Genomic DNA, 5344 nt, shown 5'->3' with positions numbered 1-5344 from the left:
TATAGCAGGGATTGTGGGGCTGGCGCGGGATCGGGCAGTGTTTCGTTCTGCTGTGCATGGGGTCGCTATGAGTCGGAAAGACTCGATGGCACTTAACAACTTAACAAAAACCATTTGGTACATGTTTTCAGATTTCATGTATTTTTAACATAGTCAATCTCATACCATGTATAAAATTTAATATACTGATGCACCTTTTCTAATAATCCAGGTTATCTGTCTGTAAATGTAACTTTAATGGTTGTATAATATCCATTATACATATAACAAAACATTTTTCCATGTCAGCCATTTTGACATGCATAATTCTGTGCCATTAATATGTTCCCCATGTTGTGTAACTATCACCATCATACATTTCCAGATTTTCTGTCACCCTTAACAGAAACTCAATGCCCTTAAGCAATAGTTGCCCACTTCTCTCTTTCCCCCGACCCTTGGTAATGACTAAATTAATGACTAATGATTAAAGTTTAGTCTCTATGCTGTGACCTATTCTGGAAATTTCATCTACGGGGCAGCTGACAATATTTATCCTACTGGATCTGGATTATTTCAGTCAGCATCATGATTTCAGGGCCCATCTATGCTATACCACTGCTGTTTCTGACCGAGTAATGTTCTGTTATATGCATATCGGGGTCGACTCGATGGCACATAACAACAACAACAACAACACATTTTATTATGTGTTCGTCGGTTGATGGACATCTGAGCTGTTTCCACCATTTAGCTGTTGTGACTAATGCTGGAATGAACACTGGTGTGTAAAGATCTGTTTGAGTCTCTGCTTTCAATTGTTTTGGGTATATATTAAGAAATGGAATTGCTGAGTCAGATGGTAATTTCATGTTTAATTTTCTGAGAAACCATCAAACTGTTTTCCGCAAAACCTGCACATTTTATATTCCCACCAGCAGTGGATGGGGGTTCTGGTTTCTCTGTGTCCCACCAACACTTGTCATTTGCATTTTTTCTGATAGTAGCCAGCCTAGTGGGTGTGAGTGGTATCTCATTTAGGATATTTTCCTATGCTCATCTGTATATCTTTGGTGTTCAAGTCCTTTTCAGTTGGATTATTTGTCTTGTTGTTGTTTGTTAAGTTGTAGGAGTTGAATATTCAGAATATTCAATCCTTATCAAATATGTGTTCTAAAATGGAGAGACATGTTTATGACTTGGAAGATTTAGGATTTTTAAGATGTCAATCATACTGAAAGTAATCTATAGATTCAACACAATGCCTATCAAAATTCCAACAGCTTTCTTTGCAGAAATGGGAAATCCAATCCTCAAAGTTGTATAAAATAACAAGGAACCCTGAATAGCCAAAACAATCTTGATAAAGAAAAACTAAGTAGGAGGACTTATACTTCTTTGTTTTAAAACATAATTCAAAGCTACACTAATCAAAAGAGTTTGGTATTAGTACAATAATAGACACATAGACCAATAGATCAGAATTGAGAGTCCAGAAATAAACTCAAACATATACAGTCAATTGATTCTCAACAAGGGTTCTAAGTCCATCCAGTAGGGAAAGAATGATCCATTACTTTTTTGCTCAATATATTCAATCTCCCAGTTATGTTACCTCCACACTTTGCATCCTTGGATGCTTCCTGTTCACATGATTCCTGAAGCATCCCATATCCCTGTACCAAGCAACCGGCCAAATGCTGATTCCATGTGGCGGGAAGAGGAGGTGGGACATGGTAAGATGATCTAATTATTGGAGTGTTAAATTTTATTCTTTTCTCTGAATCATCTCTGTTTCTACTGAATTCTTTTGTGTCTTTGTTTTCATCTCTTATTGGAAAGTCCATATATGGAGTTTGCATAGAGCAAAACTATGCAAAAAGTCATCTCAATTAAATGTCCAAATTGGCTTTTGTGTGGATAATAAGCACATGTACATATTTTGGGGTGCTGATTTCCTAGGTGGGAGGGGTCTCCTGACACTTCTATGAGGTTAGCTCAGCCACCCATTTCATTGAGTTTCTTTCAGATGTGAATACTTCTGGGGCTATTTAGCTTACCCAGTGAGCTCTTCAACCTCTTGTCTGAATGTATGAGGTTGAGGCCCAAGGAGAGAAACTGGGTTAGCACCCACATTCCCCAGGGCCAAGATTTTCCTTTAACTCTTCTTTTTTTCAGACTGGAGCCTCCCTGGTGTTTACTTTGACTGGTATCTCAAAACACAGGGATCTTCTGTTTAATTTCTACAGAAAATAAGCCCACAGACTCCTGTTGGGTGTGAATCATTACCTGGAGGTGTGGGTGGTGCAGGGTTTGGAAGATTCTAACAAGACTGTCCTCTCATCTCTGATTTCCATCCTTTTGCCTACCTCTTACCCTCTACTGTTGCTGGTGTCCTTGGAGCTAGAATGGCTCACGTCTCGTTGGTCTCCTTGGATGTGGTTGTTACTTGGTAAGTTCTTCTCTGCTAAGTATCAGTCCTTTGCGTACTTCCATACCTGTCTTACCCACTGATATCTTCTCCTTCATCCTGAGGTTTATCCATGTTGCTGTATTGCCATCTCGGTTGTACCTAGGAAGAGATAAGCATGCGTGTGGTAGTTGAGGTTGTGTGTCATCTTGGCTGGACCGGGATTTTGAGTAGTTTGGAAGCTGGATGCCAAGGTGATCCCCATGAGAGAGATGAGATTGGATGTGGTGCAATCAACTCCATGGTGGAATCTTCTGTGAGCAGCAAAGTCGTTGCCTTCAGGGTATGGCCTGCTTCTTGTATAGAAGCAGAGTTTGAGAAAGGTCGCTAGCTTTTAGGCACATTTGGACCCTGTATCTGGCCGAGTCTTCATCTCCAGTTGCTGGACTTGAACAAGTGGCCTGCTGATCTTGGGAATGTTCCTGGACTCAAACCAGCCATCTGCCATGTCACCTGCTGATCTAGGGATGGTGCCATTTTACCTATCGATCTTGGGTTTCTCAGACTCAGCATCCTGCAGCTGTCTGAGTTAGAAGAAGCCTCCATCTCTAGTAGCCTGGAATAAGAGGCAGAGCTGAAGTCAAATGCTGAGGGGCCTTCACCCAGCCTCTGGAGCTAGTATTCTGAATTTGGACTTCTAGCCTCCTAAGTGGTAAATTTCTGCCTGTTAAAGCCATCCCTTTGTGCCATTTCTGTTATAGAAACACTGGAGAACCAAGACAATGTATGATAGATCTAGATTACTTTAAGGGATGGTACACAGTCACTTAAAAATGTACATATGTGTCAATTAATCCTTCACTTTCTCTCTAAAAGAATTCTCTCTCTCTAAAATTAAGTGAATTTAATCTATCTAAACTTTTTGTCCACTGTTCTTCTGTGATGTTGTCATACTGCGGTGGCTTGTATGTTGCTGTAAGGCTGGAGGCTATGCCATGAATATTTCAAATACCAACAGGGTCACCCATGGTGGACAGGTTTCAGTGGTTTCCGGATGAAAACAGACTGGGAAGAAGAACAGGGCCATCTACTTCTGAAAAAACTGGCCACTGAAAACCATATGAGTAACAGTGAAACCCTGTCTACTATATTACTAGAAAATTTTCTGAATAGCCCTGAAACATTGTCTGATACAGTCCCTGAAGTTGAGCCCCTCAGTTTGGAAAGTACTCAAAATATGACTGGGGAAGAGTTGTCTCCCAAAAGTAGAGTTGACGTTATTGATGTGGATGGAGCAAAGCTTTCAGGACCTTCATTTGTTGTTGGGGCAAACTTAAAATGGGAGAAACAGCTGTAAACATTCATTAATGATCAGTAGATGGAACGTGTGAAGTATGAATTTAGGAAAATAGGAAGTTGTCAGAAATTAAATGGAACAGATAAAGATCAAAATCCTAGACATTAGTGAGCAGAAATGGACTGATTTGGGCCATTTTGAATCAGACAATCATATGATCTACTATACTAGGAAAGAGAAATTGAACAGGAATGGCATTGCATTCATCATCAAAAAGAACATCTCAAGATCTATCCTGATGGACAATGCTATCAGTTATAGGATAACAGCCATAAACCTACCAGAAAGATCAGTCCGTACTGTTATTATTCAAATTTACACACCAACTAATAAAGCCAAAGATGAGGAAATTGATGATTTTTTTATCAACTTCTTCAGTTTGAACTGGACCAAATGTGCAATCAAGATATATTAATATAATTATTGGTGATCGAAATGCAAAAGTTGAAAACAAAGAATCATCGATAGCTGGAAAATATTGCCTTGGTGATAGAAATTATACCAAAGATAGAATTTTGCAAGACCAAAAATGTATTCATTGCAAATACTTTTTTACAATAACATAAACAGTGGTTATACATGTGGACCTCACAAGATGGAATACACAGGAATCAGATCCACTACATCTGTAGAAAGAGGCTATAGAGAAGCTCAATATCATCAGTCAAAACAAGGCCAGGAGCTGACTGTGGAATAGACCATCAATTGTTCATCTGCAAGTTCAACTTGAAGCTGAAGAAAATTAAAATAACTCCACAAAAGCCAAAATATGACCCTTATTACATCTCACTTGAATTTAGAGACCATCTGGAGAATAGATTTGATGCATTGAACACCAATGACTGAAGATCAGATGAGTTGTGGGATGATATCAAGAATATCATACATGAAGAGAGCAAATGGTCATTAAAAAGATAGGAAAGAGAGAAGAGTGAAGTGGATGTCAGAAGAGACTCTGAAACTTGCTCTTGAACAGAGAACAGCCAAAGCAGATGGAAAAAAATGACAAGATAAAAGAGCTAAACAGAAGATTTCAAAGAACAGCTCAAAAAGACAAAGTCAATTATTATAATGAAATGTGTAAAGACCTAGATTTAGAAAACCAAAAGGGAAGAACACGTTCAACATTCCTTAAGCTGAAAGAACTAAAGAAAAAAATTCAACCCTCAAGTTGAAATATTGAAGGATTCTATGGGCAAAATCTGTGGAAGGAAGATGGGGCAATGTACTTCTATAAAGATTGACCACCTTGGAAAGCCAAAGGGGGTCACTATGAGTTGGAATCGACTCAAGGGCAGTGAAGTTTTTTTGTTTTTGTTTTTTGGTTTATGGGCAGGAAGTATCAAAAGAAGATAGAAGGAATACACAGAGTCACTGTGACAAAAAGAATTCATCAATGCCCAACTATTTAAGGAGGTAGCATATGATCAAAAACTAATGGTATTGAAGGAAGAAGAGCAAACTGCACTGAAGTAATTGGTGAAAAACAAATCTCCAAGAATTGATGGAATACCAATTGAGATGTTTCAATAAATGGATGCAGCGCTGGAGGTGCTTACTCATTTATGGCAAGAAATTTGGAAGACAGCCACCTGGCC

Source organism: Orycteropus afer, unplaced genomic scaffold, assembly GCF_000298275.1.
Source record: "Orycteropus afer afer isolate SDZICR_OR568_19922 unplaced genomic scaffold, OryAfe1.0 scaffold00536, whole genome shotgun sequence".
Taxonomy (NCBI): domain Eukaryota; kingdom Metazoa; phylum Chordata; class Mammalia; order Tubulidentata; family Orycteropodidae; genus Orycteropus; species Orycteropus afer.
This window is presented reverse-complemented; position numbering follows the sequence as displayed.